The sequence below is a fragment of the Peromyscus maniculatus genome, chromosome 1 (genome assembly GCF_049852395.1).
Source record: "Peromyscus maniculatus bairdii isolate BWxNUB_F1_BW_parent chromosome 1, HU_Pman_BW_mat_3.1, whole genome shotgun sequence".
Classification (NCBI taxonomy): Eukaryota; Metazoa; Chordata; class Mammalia; order Rodentia; family Cricetidae; genus Peromyscus; species Peromyscus maniculatus.
This window is the reverse complement of record NC_134852.1, coordinates 19,087,576-19,104,237: the sequence shown is the minus strand read 5'-3', so window position 1 is coordinate 19,104,237 and position 16,662 is coordinate 19,087,576. Positions and strand designations below refer to the sequence as shown.

The window sequence follows — 16,662 nt, the reverse complement described above, 5'->3', positions numbered from 1 at the left end:
CGCCCAACGTGGGGCTCGAACCCACGACCCTGGGATTAAGAGTCCCATGCTATACCGACTGAGCTAGCCGGGCGACATAAAATTAGGGTTTGGACATCACATCCAATTTAAACTAACTTGTATCAATAAAACATGCCTTTTCATTTCATCAGATAATAACTTGCCAAAAAAGGAACATCCCCAAAATTAGTCTTGGGGAAAGGTTTTTGTTTTTGTCTTTTAGGAGAATGAAGGTTAAGGAATCTGAAGAACACTGGACAAATGAGACAACTGAAGAAAAGGGACAAATCATCTATCCCAAGAAACAGAGTGAAACGGTGTATGGGTATATATTATCTAAAAAAAAAATTTTATGTCTTCCTAAATGTTTGTTTCTGCTTTTCTCTAAAGATTTAACACTATTGGTCTTCTAACAGTCCCAGTTCAATTAAAATTTAAAGCTGACTTTGGAGTTGGAGAATGGCTCTCTCCTTCTTTAAAATCAAGCATGTTGTTAAAAGGAAAATGCAAACTCCCTGTATCATGCCAGAATAAGAGCCATCTTCTGCTATGGTACAGGACAAAAGCAAAATTAATTAAGGGACTATTCTATTACTAATCTCAACTCTTTGATTCTATTCTGATTCTTTAAACTTTTCTCAAAGTATAAATTTTATATCAAAATTTACAAGATTAATATATATATATACATTTTAAACTTTGTTAAGATATGAATGGTCACATAGAGTACTAACTAATTCTAGAAAAAAGGCTAGCTGCATATATATGTTTTTGTGTTCGAGTCTCTTATCAGTTTTCTGCAGGAAATCACGGCCAGGCCTAACATCAACTGAAGTCTCCAGAAAGAAGATGGGGCCCCACAACAACAACAATTCCACGTGGACAATAATAATATCATTAAGCTGACAAACATCATCCATAGATCAGCTTTGAACTACAAGGTGCTCAGAGCAAATTTGAGATGACTAGCTGAGATGATCCAGTCTCAAAGACTACTTGAATAAGGACTTGAGATAAACCCTGAACTTTGGCATTATACACAGACTGGATAATGAAGGATATAGTTACCTCTCCTAGAATTTGACAATTAACCTAAAATTTTTCTTTCAGGATAAAGAAAACTTCGCCCATACCCAGCAGGAAGCAATTTTAAGAATACGACGCCCACATTCCCAAAGAGGTGGTGTGGGGCGGGTGGTTTTTTGGTCTTTTTAATGGGTTTTGGGTCTGGGATAATTTTCAGTATTTAGGGGGGTTGGTTACAAGTTATTGTCAAGGGTTAGGAAAAAGGCTAAGCAAAGGAGATTAGATTTAAAGTTCTTGTTTAAAAAAAAAAGAGAAAGAAAGAAAAGAAAAAGACAATTACTAGTTTTAAATACTTTACATTGGATTGAATTGTTTTATATTGTACACAAATTTGAAACTGATATTGTTAGAAAATGCTATATGTATATTTCTAATTGTATTTATTCCATCCATTTAACAATGTAATGCAAATTTCTGATCCTTGAATGTTATTATTATCAACTATTAGGATATAAAGAAATGAAAGCTAGTAGTTAGACATTATCATAGAACTTGTAGTCATATTAGATATGTTTTAAAAATTGAGCAGAGATGTTTTAGACAGGTCATCTTCAAACCCTTCAGAGATCTACAGAATATGGCATTTAAAATGTTTTAATAACTTAGAAAATTTTTCTTTTTTGAGACATGTCGGCTCCTGGCAGTACCAATCTACTTTAGAGAAAATATGGGCATTGAAGAAACTGCATATGGAGTCAACTTTCATTCTGGCAAAAGTTAGCCACTGGACAACAAAGTATCCTCGAATCAACAGGACAAAATGGACAGACAGATCACGAAACAAGGGACTACTGATTCTTGCCAAAACAAGTGTGGTTATGGCTTTATCAAAAGGCATCTTCTGAGGCCAGGACAATATGGCCCCATCCCTGAAGTGGCCTTCGCATCTGGAAAAGGTACGGTGCCCTTTTCTTCGAAGGCAGCTTAACAGGCAGAGGGCCGATGGATTCTGTTGTACAATGGAACAGCAGCTGAAAGCTCATGCCTCTCAAAAGTAGACTGGCATTTAATAGAGGCATGTGGAGAAGAAGGGGATGCTGAGATGAAGCCATATATACACAGCCAAGAAGAATGGACAGCTGAATTAAAAAACTGTCAACAATTTCCAGAATTTAAAATCCTGAATCATGACAGGACACTAGTGGAATTCAGGTGTTTCTGGTACGTGGACTGCTCTCACCCAATGTGAGGTTGAACTGTTGACCTTGTGTACATCCTACTTCACAAATGAGTCTGTCAGATACACTAAGCCTATAGGCTGAAGATGATGCCCCAACACTGCGGAGAAACCTCAGGTGACTGCCCAGGCAGCTGGCTGTTTCTGTCAACTCACAAAATTTTTTGGAAGTTGCTTGCATGCACTTCCTGTTTTTATTTTTGTTAGCTACTATTATTCCCTTCTTGGGTCTCTGAGGGAGTTGAAGATTAGTTAGTTATGGTTGAAGATTAGTTAGTTATAGTTGAAAATTAATTAGGATAGAAAGTACATTAGATACATCTTGGATTTACCAAAATAGGATAGATAATGGAATTATTTTCTCTGATTTGTCAAATACCTGTTTAGGTATTTATTACTTGTATATATTGTATATAGTTATTGTACTTTTGTATATAGTTTTTCTTTTGTTAGTCATAACCTTTTGCTTTTTTTCTTTTTATTAAAATAGAAAAGGGGAAATGTGGTGGTAATCTAATTGTATTGAAATATTATTTTGATTTGTACTGAAATATTAATTTGATTGTATGTTAATAAATAAAGTTGTCTGGGGGTCAGAGCTATTAGAGCCATAGCAAGAGTGTGGCGGTGGTGGCACACGCCTTTAATCCCATAGATATCTGTGTGTTCAGGGTCAGAGCTATTAGAGCCATAGCAAGAGTGTGGCGGTGGTGGCACACGCCTTTAATCCCATAAGATCTCTGTGTGTTCAGGGATACAGCCAGCATTGGAGACATATGCCTTTAAGACCTAGGGGGCTGTACATTCAGACAGTGACGAGGCAGTCATGTGTTTGGGTTTACAACCAATGAGAAGGCAGAACAACATACTTTAAAAATACGAACCGAGAGGAAGTAGGTCTCTTTTCGCGAAGCTGGGACAGCAGGAGGAAGGGTGAGATTTTAGCTCTGAGCTCTGACCTCTTGGCTTTCTCTTTTACATTGTTTCTGTGTTTCTTATTTAATAAGACGGTTGGTTACATCTACAAGGGAGTGTATCCAAATGGGAGGGGAGGGGATGAGGAACTGAGAGAAGTAGAGAAAGGGGAGGAACAAAACACCATTTTTAATAAAAAGGAAAAAAAGAAAACAGAGTACCAAAAAAATGCCTCTAAATACTTTTCTGTAGTGGTATCTTCCAAAACACCCAGCAGGTGAACGTTGCTTTCATGTTCACCAAAAAAGAGTGCATGGACATAATATGGTGGAGTAACAAAATGGAATAGTATCCAGCCATAAAGTAGACATTCTGTTCCTGTCTTCAAGTGCATGAAAGCAGCTATAAATACTGTATCATTCAACCCAGGTAGTCAGGCCCTAAACAGAAACTACATTGATGAAGCTAATGGGTTTTTTGTTTTGGTTTGGTGTTTTTTGTTTCTTTAAATAAGTTTCCCAGTTTGTAATGAAAAGATTCAGGTGGTTTGCTAAAGAGCAATCAGATTGTTCCTCAAATTGTTGATCGGTACAACTAAAATGAATGCCATGAAAAATGGTCTGCTGTGTGTGTTTTTAAAAAACTACACAGGAAAAATAGAACAAAATAGTGGCAGAGGAACATGTTAGGTGGGAGGTCCAAGAGGAGTAGGAGGAGAAAATTAGTTTGGAGACAAACAAGAGCCATTGTAAATATGCATGAAATCTTCAAAGAATTAAATAAAAGCATTTTTAATAAAATAAAAAGAATATTTGCACAAGAAATGATGGGTTTCTGCTTTGTTGTGTTGGTATAGAGGTGAAGAAGATTGCTACTTAGAAATGGCCTTTGCTTGGGTACACAAATCAGTGGTAAAAAGGGAAGAGTCCTGATCATGAACTTGCTTTTTTATCTGCAAGACAAAAAAAAGATATAAAGGTATTAGACCAGAGGAAATGAGGAATGTTTATGTTTTAAGATTCATTTAGTGACAGCATTGCCTGCTGTTGGACTGTCATAACTATCAAAGATCTAAATCAGTGGTTCTCAACCTTTGGGTCATGACCTTTTTGAGAGCTGAAAGACCCTTTCACAAGGGTCACCTAAGACCATTGGAATACATAAATATATCACTATTCCTAACAGTAGCAAAATTACAGTTGTGAATTAGCAACAAAAATCATTTTACAGTAGGATGTCACCACAACACAAGGACCGGTGTGAAAGGGGCACAGCATTAGGAGGGCTGAGAATCGTTGCTCAAAGCCAAGGCATTAGGAGTAGAGAAAACCCAAGAAATTTACAAATTTGGGTTTTGGTTGGTTTTCTTTGTTTCAGAAATTTCAAGAGAAAAATTTGTACACCACTGTTGATACCTATGTGTCTTTCCTTTCACAAACTAGATTGTGTACAATAATAATCAAAGGGTTTTATTTAGAACAGAAATCCTAACAGAATGAGATCAAAGGCCTGTCTGACCTAATACTGCACAATGCAGTACTCAGTGTCATCAAGTTTCCTTCCAATGTTTTAATTTCTAAATTGATACATGCAATTTGATGCCCTAATGGCAATCATCAATGTAAGTACTTCCTGTAATCAAACCACTCAAACAAACACCAAATGAGAAACTAAAAGAGCCTCCAATAGCTCATAATCTTGTAAACTGGAGGCCCAGCATCGGCTTTAATCCTGGTACTCTGGAGGCAGAAACAAGCAAGTCTCTATACTATGTTCCAGGCTAGCCTGATCTACATACATGTTCCAAGCAGCTATGGCTACATAGTGAGAAACAGTAAAAGCATGTTAAGAGACTTCACATGAGATAAATTAAATCTACAGCATGTAGAAAAATCACGATAGGAAATCTCAACATTTTAAATGGATAAAATCTCTTTTATTCTCACACTCAGTGTTTGGAGAGAGAGTAGGTTGTCCTAAAATTCTTTTTCCTTGAAGGAAAAAAGTATCTGTTGTCCCTGTACTAAATGCCATTGATTTTGTGTGAATGGTAACTGAATTAGAGAAACACAAACCACATATTTCATATTGTCTTGAAAGTTACAGAATCCATCTGTAAGGAGCATCTCTGATACACTGAATTACTTGAATCATGCACTGGATCACACTATGATGTCTGTAATTTGAACAGAGAACATGAAACAGTAATAAGACATGTGAACCTGGAAAGGAAGACAGAAGAGTCAGTAGTGGCTCCATGAGAATTCAGTTTTAAAGCTATATTAAAGCTTGTGAAACTCTATTACTGAAGAGCCAGTGTGGAGGGAGAGGTAAAGAGGGAGAGGAAGAGCAATACGAGAGGTTGGTGAAAGAATGCTTGAATATAGATATTTTACTGAATTCAACAAAGGAATGTTTTAATCATCTTACCTTGATAAATCTATGTGAAAATGAATACAAGACTAGGAAAAATACCTAAATGGCTTCACAGCTTCCTGTATTTCTCTGGCTAAAAGTTTAACACAGGGTCAGTTGTTCCTTTAATAACTGTTCTGTGATCAGGTGTGACTATTGTCAAGGAAGACAGTGGGAAAATATAAATCAAAAGAGATTAAACATGGAGTGAGAAGGAAAAGGAAACAAAGGATGTTATGAACATGTGACTCTCAGATCAAAGATGTCAGTCAGAGCAAGGCACCATTTGGGAAGGTGAGATAGTGGTTTTAGTAAGGCCCAGCAAACATGAGTGATGGATTAGAGTTTAGGTGATTGTTTCCTTAGTCTGTGAAGAATGCTAAATATGTCATAGTTTTGAGGAGTGCAGTGGCATAAGGTAAGGAAGTCCATTCTGGTCTCATTAAGAGCCCTAGATTCTCAGACAGATGGCACCATATTGTGAGTCTTCAAAATACGTAATTGAAAAGTAGATGCATCTCCAGATCAGTAAGTAGACACAACTACTCCATCTCCCTTAGCTGAAATAAGATGGACTTAATGATAGTCACTGAAGAATGCTAATAAAAGGACATTTTGCTGAGCCAGAAGATATCTCTGAGCCCTAATGTCCAGAGACCTAACAGAAGCAGTGTTTGAAAACAGTGGATTCACAGAGAAGAAAGTTACTTAGAAGGAGAAATTCCAGGACGGCCCCAGAGCCATTCTCCTTTTACAGTGCTCGGCACACGGCCCCCAGCCATTTCAAACTGTAAGTCTGCAACTTCCTTCCCAGGTTACGTAGTGTCCGGAAAAGCTGCAAGGTTCTGTGTCAAGAGAGCACACTGAGTAGAGCTATGTATGGGCTGGAACCTTCTAGAAGCCTCCTCCCATCTCTGTGATATCCTATGTACTCAGAAGGACCACAAAAACTTTTCTCCATTCCCACTAATAGCTTCTTTGGATGTTTAACTGGTATTTGTTTTTGTTTTTTTTTTGGGTGGGGGTAAGTAATTAGAGAAAAGTGCTTAGAAATTATTCTCAATTTCCCACATAGATGCTGCCATGGATCAACAAGTGAGTTGACAATAAATAGTCAGGTGGGGAAGGGAATCAGGGAATAACAAACCTTTATAAAGGTCAGGGAGCAGAATTTATCTTAATCACAGGACAGATTCAATCCCTCACTACAGCATTCTTCCTTTGTAGTTTCACAGAACACACAGGTGAGTAAAATTTCCTTTTATGCTAGGACCTAGATAATTAGAGAATTGAGAAATAGATGGAGTAAGGGGAAGGTGAGTCTCTTGCCATCTTGGAAGTGAAGGCCTGTGGGCACAGGAGTCCAGGGCTAAGGAAACAAAAATCAATTACAGAGTATTGTCTATATTCAGGTCAAATCAAGAGCCTTTGCCTAAAGACTTCAAGTGGAGGGAGTGGGAAATCAATCCAACCACATAGCCTTTGATCTATAGTCGGTCCTACATATGGGATATGCTAGGGCAAAGGTGGCCTTGAGATAAAAAACTCACAAAATCAACTAACCTGGGCTCATAGGGGCTCATAGAGACTGAATTGACTACTAGAGAGCCAGCATAAGACCTACTTCAGCACTCTGCATATATGTTACCATTGTAGCGTGGTCCTAACAGTGGGAACAGGGCCTGTCTCTGACTCTTTTATTGGCTTTTGGGACTCTACTCCTCATACTGGGTTGCCTTGGCCAGCCTTAAAACATGTGGAGGTGCTTAGTCTTACTGTAACTTGACATGCCGTGTTTTAATACTAAGGGAGACCTGCCCTTTCCCAAATAGGAGTAGAAGAGTGGATTGGTTGGTGGGAACAGAGTCTGGTGGCGAGGGACTGGAAGGAGAAGAGGGAGGGAAAACTGCAGTCAGAAGTAAAATAAATAAAGAAATAAATCATTTATAAAAGAGCCTTTGCCTACTACCTGATGTCCTATGAGATCTCTTACTTCTGAGGAAAACCAGACTTAGAGGAAACAAAAATGCCCTGGTCTTTGTGCTGCCCTGCTTTCAAACAACACTTTTAGATTTATTTATGCTTTGTGTCTCACCTAAGTTCATTCATGTTCATGTGCAGGAGTCCTCCACTGCACTCATACAAACAAATCATGTGGACAGCTGATAGGTTGCCACTTATTTGGAGCAAGAAAAATGTCAAGACTTTGGTCATAGAGTTGATTATAAAGAGGACTGCATAATCTCTAATTAGTGTCAGTTTTGACAGCTGGATTTTCCCAAATGTAAAGACTGACTCCAGCTCCATATAAATCTTGCCCCATTTGACTGACCAGGACAGGCCCCTTTGTCTGCTTTGCCCGTCTCTAGTCCTCTGTTAGTTGCATTAGCACCTTATAAACTTAGCACCTTATGAACTTGGCTTTCATGTTGATCAAGATCATGAGTTCTACAAAACCACTAAATCTCCATTCAAGTCCCATAGTCTCTGTTGAGTCAACATCTCTCTAACTATACTGTGAATATACTCCTGTCTGAACAATTGAGCTGGGCACCAAACATTGTATCTCTCATATCCCTGGATATCACCTATCCTTTCTGTACTATTTTTCAGTCCTTGATATCCATAGGAACCTCATTGAGAGATAACTAAGGGGTCCTAATTCCTTGTACAAGCCCTTCTACTGTGAACTGATTTCCTTCATGCTGCCTCATGCTACACATCCTTTGTCTTAAGGAGAAGTGGGTAGTTATATTACTTCAGGTTGTTTGTTTGTAAGAAATGGCAGACCGATGCTTCTATCTCATGCTGCCTTTTGCTCTTTCCCTGAATAGTCAGAAGCTAATGCAGAGGAATAGAGTCAGTTTGTGTCTTCCCTATGGTAATTGTAAATTTCTGTTGTATTGTTATTTTCTATGTAATCCTTGCCTTATAAAGGTGCATTCCTTTTTGGTAAACAACTTATCCTCGATTGTATGTCTAATTGCCCAAAACAAAGATCATGTAATTGCTGCCACAATCTGTTTATGATCCTATCCAATACAAATACGTGAATGATCATGATATAACCTGAAGGCTTATACTCATACTCCCATGGTGGGTCCATTCATCAAGAAGGCTTACTTCCCCATTCAAAGTAAAGAAAAAGGGCCATCCCAGGGTCCTCACAAAGAGTGTTTCACTCTCAGTCATGGTCAATTGACCTTGGTTATAGGTCTTATCTGCTATCAAAGGGAACATGAAACCACCAATACAGAAAGTAGGCATACCATGCCACACTACATCAAAAGTGGTAGCCATGATGGGATTTCCCACCTTTATACTCTGCTCACACAGATCAGCCTCAATTGCATATTTAAGGACACATTAAAGGGGCCATACAACCACTCCTCCCCAACTTACCTTGGGTTCTGTCAAACTTTGTTCAGGTAACAAATGTCTTGTGTGAGTTATACTAGGAAGACTTGAACAGTCACACCCATCCCTAATAAAGGCATCAAAACAAAGAGACAATTGCGTCTGAGTTTAGTTCATGGAACAGGTAAAGCTATTGAAGATGCTTTCAAGAATGTGGATGAAGAATTGCTTACATGAGCATGGACAACTGAAAGGTAGCTGCATTACCAATATGCATACTACAGCAAAGGTCATAAAAGGTGCATCTCTAGAACTTCCTCTGTGACTTCCAGGTAGCTACACCAGTCTCTTCTCTCCAGCAATTTCCTATGAGTCACATAAATTTCAGATTTCTGAGCTTGTAGAACTTTTTAAAATTTCTGGATCTTATAAGCTTCCCTACTCTCTCCAGGATGGGATGTTTCAATTTGGTAGAGACCATTACACAATGGTTTCCATCATGGAGTATTTAATTTGCATTAACAAGTTGAGTCAACATCTACCCAAGATAGTACTAGCTAAGCTGTCTTCCAAGAGTGACTTATTTACCTACAAATTGACTTAGGAAACTGATATTCAAACCATTTGTCAATTATGTGACTGAAAAGAATTTTCATTACTGATTTTTCACCTCAACTCTAACAAAGAGGAAAAAGGAAAAAAATAAGATAGAGTTTTCATTCACAATATATGGCCCATGTCTATAAATATAAGCACTTTACTTATGTAAACTTATTCATACAAACTAAGAAAATCCCTTTATTTAATAGAAAGTTTTATCTAATTTTATTAAGATATTTTTCAAAGTAGAATTGTAATGTCAATTTTTGTACTGTCTTTTTAATAATAATACTTATTTAAAAAAAGTGGGGAAAGAAAATGAAGAAGGAAGATATGGTAGTTTGAAAGAAAATGGCTCCCATAGAGAGTGGCATCATTAGGAGAAGGGACTTTGTTAGAGGAGGTATGGCCTTGTTGGAGGAAGTATGTCATGGTGGGGGTGAACTTTGAGGTTTCCTATGCTCAAATTACACACAGTGTGGCATTCAGTTTACTTTCTGTTGTTTGTAGATCAAGATGTAGAACTCTCAGTTCCTTCTCAAGGACCATGCCTGCCAGCATGCAACCCACCCAGACAATAATGGACTAAGCTTCTGAAATGGTAAGCCACTTCAATTAAATTTTCCTTTATAAGAGTTGCATGATCATGGTGCCTCTTCACAGCAGTAGAAATCCTAAAACAGAAGACAACAGGGAGAATCTTGCCTTGAGAATGGTTTTTTCAGCAATCTACAGATTCAATGCAATCCCCATCAAAATCCCAATACCAATTCTTCAGAGACCTGGAAAGAACAATATTCAAATTCATATGGAAAAACAAAAAGCCCAGGATAGCTAAAACAATCCTGTACAATAAAGCCACCTCTGGAGGCATCACGATCCCTGACATCAAGCTCTACAGTACAGCTATAGTGATAAAAAACAGCTTGATACTAGCATGAAAACCAACATGTGGACCAATGTAATTGAATTGAAGACCTTGACATTAATCCACACACCTATGAACACCTAATTTTTTACAAAGAAGCCAAAACTGTACAATGAAAAAATAGCATCTTCAACAATGGTGAGGCATAACTTGATGTCAACATGTAGAAGATTGCAAATAGATCCATATCTGTCACCACGCGCAAAACTTAAATCCAAGTGGATAGAAGAGAAAGTAGGAAGTAGTCTTGAATACATTGGCACAGGAGAACACTTCCTAAATATAACACCAATAGCACAGACACTGAGAACAACAATCGATAAATGGGATCTTCTGAAACTGAAGAGCAGTAAGGCTCTTCTGTAAGGCAAAGATATGGTCAATAAGACAAAATGGCAGCCTACAGAATGGGAAAAGATGATCACCAACCCCACATCTGACAGAAGGCTGATCTCCAAAATATATAAAGAACTCGAGAAACTAGACATCAAAATACTAAACAATTCAATTAAAAAAATGAGCTAAACAGAGAATTCACAACAGAAGAAGGCAAATGAGTGAAAGACTTTTAAGGAATTGCTCAACATCCTTACACCTGTCAGAATAGCTATGATCAAAAATACTGATGGCAGCTTATGTTGGAGAGGATATGGAGTAAGGGGAACACTCCTCCACTGTTGGTGGGAATGCAAACTTGTACAACCACTTTGGAAATCAGTATGGCAGTTTCTCAGAAAATTGGGAATCAATCTACCTCAAGACCCAATGATACCACTCTTGGGCATATACCCAAGGAATTCTCAAACATACCACAAGGACACATGCTCAACTATGTTCATAGCAGCATTATTCATAATAGGCAGAACTTGGAAATAACCTAGATGCCCCTCAACTGAAGAATGGATAAATAAAATGTGGCACATATACACAATGCAGTACTACTCAGCAATAAAAACAATGACATCATGAAATTTGCAGGCAAATGGATGGAACTTGAAAATATCATCCTGAGTGAGGTAACCCAGACTCAGAAGGACAAATATGGTATATACTCACTCATAAGTGGATACTAGATATAAATCAAAAGATAACCAGACTGCAACCCACAGCCCCAGAGAAGCGAGCTAACAAGGAGGACCCTATGAAAGATGCACGGATCACCCTGTGAAAGACAAATAGATGAGATCTCCATGAAAAAAACTGGAGGTGAAGGGGGGCAATGGAAGTTAGGAGTTGGTGATGAGAACAAGATATTTGAGCTAGAACATGGACAGAGTAGGAGAGTAAGGAAAGAGATAGCATGATAGAGGGAGGCATCATAGGAATAGGGAGAAACAGGGTGCTAGGGAAGTTCCTAGAAATCCACAAGGATGACGCCACCTTAGACTACTAGCAATAGTGGAGATGACTGAAATGGCCTATTCTGGTAATGAGATTGGTGAATGCTCTAACTGTCATCATAGAGCCTTCATCCAGTAACTGATGGAAGCAGATGCAGAGATCCACCGCCCAGGGCCAGACTGAGCACCAAGGGTCCAGTTGATGAGAGAAATGAGGGAATCTATGAGCAAGGGACATCGAGATCATGATGGGGAAGCATACCAAGACAACCAGGCCAAACTAGTGGGGACTCATGAAATGTGGACCAATAGGTGTGGAGCCCCATGGGACTGGACTACGCCCTCTGCATAGGCAAGACAGTTGTTAAGCTTGAACTGTTTAGGGGTTCCCCTGGCAGTGGGATCAGGATCTGTCCCTGGTGTGTAAGTGGTCTTTGTGGAGCCCAGTGCCTATAGTGGGACACCTTGCAAAGCTTCGGTGCAAGGGTGAGGGCCTGGACCTGCCTCAACAAATGTACCAGATTCTGCTGACTCCCCACCTTGCCTTGGAGGAAGTAGGAATTTGGGGAAATGCTGGGGGTGGAAGGAAGGAGGAGAGGGGTGTGAGGTGGAAGAGAACCTGCAGAGCCTTTAGAGCCTTAACTTATAGGTATAGTATTCTCTGGTCCCATTCCACACTACACTGGTGATCTTAAAGTCAACTCTAAATTCATGAGAGCATCTACCTAAGGGATTAAGAATAATTTTTAAACACTTTCATCCCAATTCACTGCCTTTGGAACAAGTACAAATTATTTGCGCAAATTCAGAGAAGCAATTAGGAGAAATTAAAAAGAAACTTTCCCATGAAAATTTCCATTAGAAAATACACATTGTCACCCAAGTCCAGGGTGAGGTGGAGTAAAAGGCACAGACATCCAATGATGAGGAATGGAAGACAGCCAAGTGACTTCATCTGTATGGGAGTCAACCTGAGGGCCATGCTCCAACACCTAGTGTCTATAAAGGTCTCACACATCTGAGGAACACCAGTAGCTAGTGATATGAAAGAGAGATGCTGAGAGTCTTTTGTGTCTCTCCTCTTTCCAGTAATATTTTCTAAAATCCTGTTATGTTTTCTGTGTAGTTGTAGTTCATTCATTTTCCCTCATAAGAGAACCCTTTGAATGCTGTAATTCATTTGATATGGATTGGAGAATTCTCCTATTTGAAGACATTATGGAGGATCTACTATGAGCCTTCTTGGAAGTGGATTCTTGTGAATATACATAGGAAAATTGAAGGTATAGATTTACAATGTTTATTCAGACTTAAACAAGCACACACTCACACACAAACATACACACACACACACAAACACATACACACAGATATAGATATACATACAAACAATTATAAAAGTATTTTATAGGTTGTTGTATGTGTGGGTATAACAATAGTAATTAAAGATTATGAATCTGAGAGGAAATGGGTAGACACAGGAGGAATTGAAGTGTAAGAGGGAGGGGTTTTGATTATATAAATATAGTACTCATATATGAACACAAAGAAATACAATTTTAGATTTAAAATAAGCAAATAAATATTTGAATGTTTGATATTGGGTTATATTTTTCACAAGACTGAGACAAATATTTCCCATAATTATTTCAACAAACTACATTCTCATAAGCAATTTTTGAGTGTTTCTATGGATCTATGTCCTACTTCAATGCTCAATGATTTAATAATGCTTTAGTTTGGCAATGTCATGATACATTAATATTTCAAGTCATGTAATAGTGTGTAGATAATAATTATTAAAGTTTGCATTCTTGTACAGGTAATCCTGAAAAAAAAACTTTTATTAAATGACTTAGATCACTTCATGTGGTAGAGGACTCATTCACACAGGTTCTCTTTACTTTTGATTGATTATATTCCTAGACATTTGCTGTAAATTCTTGTGCTTTCATTTCCATTGCCCAATACAGTATTGATAGCCATCTCATATGCAGGGCAGTCTATGTTCTAACTGTGTAACTCCCATATCTAACTGTCATGTACCTTTCAGGATAGGGATCTTCACTTAAGTGTGTTGCAGCCTATATGACAGTTGGAATGACTGTCTCTCTAATGCATGATGCTATAAAAAAATGACCTCACAGTGTCTGATCCACCATGAGGCTTATACTTGCAGCAAGAGAGAAGAAACAAATTCATCAGAGAACAGAAGCCACCAGAACCTGAGATACATTAAGAGAAAAAAATCATTCCCATGGTAAAGTGGGTCCAAAGGGGCAAAATATGGGGAATCTATTTCCATAAATGTAAAGACATGTATCACCCAAAGCCTTGGGTCATCAAAATTTCCTTGTAGAGTGCCAGGATGGAAGAGACCTAACAGAAGGAAATGGACAAGCACAATGGATCAAGATGGCTTGGAGAGCTCAAAGGGATACAAATTGCTTCACTTCCTTCTGTAGGTAGAAATTCACAATGGAACCACTAGCCTGTACCATCAGATTCCAAAGCAGAAGTTCAGTGAAGCAGAGCACAAGTCGACTTGAGTCGGTCATATAAACATGCTATTTTCAAAACACCTTAAATTGTCCATACATCAAATTTTTGCCTTCCTTCATTTCTCTCACTCAATTGCAGCATTAAGCCTGGGGTCCAGGCTGCTCCTGCAGAGAAATTCAATCCACAATAGTTGCTTGGCCATTTGTAAGCATAAGATGTTCTCCAATTCATTATGACTCCTAATTTCAGAGCTTTTGCAATGAAAATAAAAGAGATGTCTTAACTTGTGGAAATCTGTAGGCACTATCATGAAGGCTAAGAGAAATATTGATGACTAACTTACAGTATAACAGAATTGCCTAAATAATTCAGTCATTAATGAGCCTCATTGTCCCAAATGAGTAAAAGAATACGTGAATATATAAAAGAACAAAAGTGACCAGAACTTGCAAAACTTTCAGCAGGGAAAACAGATCTTATAAAAAGAGGTGTTGTTGGTGATGAGTTGGAAGGGACAAAAGACGGAGAAGCATGATTCAAGAAATGTAAAGATGTTTACTAAGCACAGCTCTGGTTTCTCAAAGAACATTGACTAGATAACCAGGATGAAGGTCAGTGAGTAGAAGGTGACAGAGGTGCATACTAGGATCAGGATGGCTTGGGTGGCTCTGGGTTCAGGTGAGCCTCTGAGAGAATGGTGGGCACTGTGGATATACTGTACCTGCTTCTTGTGCTGGTTGAGCATGTTCACCATGGAGACACTGGCCTAGGCCATGACACTCAGATAAAGAATATCAATGACACAAATCAAAAATAAATATGGTGGGGTGCCACCAGAATCAAATGATGAGCAGCAGCCAACATTAAATTTCATAGTGAAATTTATGTTGGTATTAAGGCCAACCACATTCATAGCGATTTTCCCATTTAGAAGCAGGTATACAGTCCAGCTGAGTGAACAGGAGGGACCAATGTACTTGGTGGCTCTGTATTTAAGCTTCATCCACATGGAGTTGCTGGGGCTGATTGTGATAGCTTGGAAGCAACTCAAGAGGCATGTGGTAGATAAAGAAACCTCTTGGGGTACTGGATAATTGTAGGCAATAACTTTACAGGCAATGTCATCCAGGAAGGATTTCAGCTCAAACAATGCCATTGTCTGGGGAATTCCTCTTGAGATAATAGACAATGAGTTGGCTAGAGTCAGATGTTTTAAAATCTCATCTTTGGGCATCAGGCACTTTCCAGTGAATAAAGATATAAAATAATGGAACAAAATTGACCAGTTACCCAGGTTTCCCACAACTGTCTGGGACAAGGAAAACATCCCCATTGACAAGTTCTCAGAAACCATCTTCTTGTCATCTGAAAAAGACAAATGCATTCATATCAACAGAAACAATGAGAAAAAAACTAAACATTTGCAGTAATTTCTCACTAGCTTAAATTAAACCAGTATCTCATCATCGTCTTCATAAATCTTTCCCTCTGAAAAATATTTCTAAAATGTTTGTTACATTGACTTTGATGATAACATCCGTGGAATTTTCTATGGTCAGTTAGTAAACTTTCAGGATCAAGACACTTAAATAGTCTCATTTAAAATGTCTTCCCATTAATCAAATGTTTCTTATATGTGGAAAGTATCATTAATTTAGCCTCTTCATAATCATCAAAAGAGATAATTTTTCAAGAATAAAGACACAACTCTTTCATGCACATATGAACAAGCCATTTAAAACATTTTTAACGGTGTCTGCATAAAAAAGTGTAGATGTAACCAACCGTCTTATTAAATAAGAAACACAGAAACAATGTAAAAGAGAAAGCCGAGAGGTCAGAGCTCAGAGCTAAAATCTCACCCTTCCTCCTGCTGTCCCAGCTTCGCGAAAAGAGACCTACTTCCTCTCGGTTCGTATTTTTAAAGTATGTTGTTCTGCCTTCTCATTGGTTGTAAACCCAAACACATGACTGCCTCGTCACTGTCTGAATGTACAGCCCCCTAGGTCTTAAAGACATATGTCTCCAATGCTGGCTGTATCCCTGAACACACAGAGATCTTATGGGATTAAAGGCGTGTGCCACCACCGCCACACTCTTGCTATGGCTCTAATAGCTCTGACCCTGAACACACAGATATCTTATGGGATTAAAGGCGTGTGCCACCACCGCCACACTCTTGCTATGGCTCTAATAGCTCTGACCCCCAGACAACTTTATTTATTAACATACAATCAAATTAATATTTCAGTACAAATCAAAATAATATTTCAATACAATTAGATTACCACCACATTTCCCCTTTTCTATTTTAATAAAAAGAAAAAAAGCAAAAGGTTATG

At 38.4% G+C, this 16,662-nt stretch overlaps 1 non-coding gene and 1 pseudogene across 1 annotated transcript; both read right to left on the bottom strand.

Moving 5' to 3' along the window:
• Trnak-cuu (transfer RNA lysine (anticodon CUU)) lies at positions 1-73 on the bottom strand. The gene has a single exon. It is a non-coding gene; the product is annotated as a tRNA-Lys (tRNA).
• Positions 74-14,777: 14,704 nt separating this feature from the next.
• LOC102906695 (vomeronasal type-1 receptor 4-like) lies at positions 14,778-15,674 on the bottom strand (annotated as a pseudogene).
• Between the last annotated feature and the right edge of the window lie 988 nt (positions 15,675-16,662).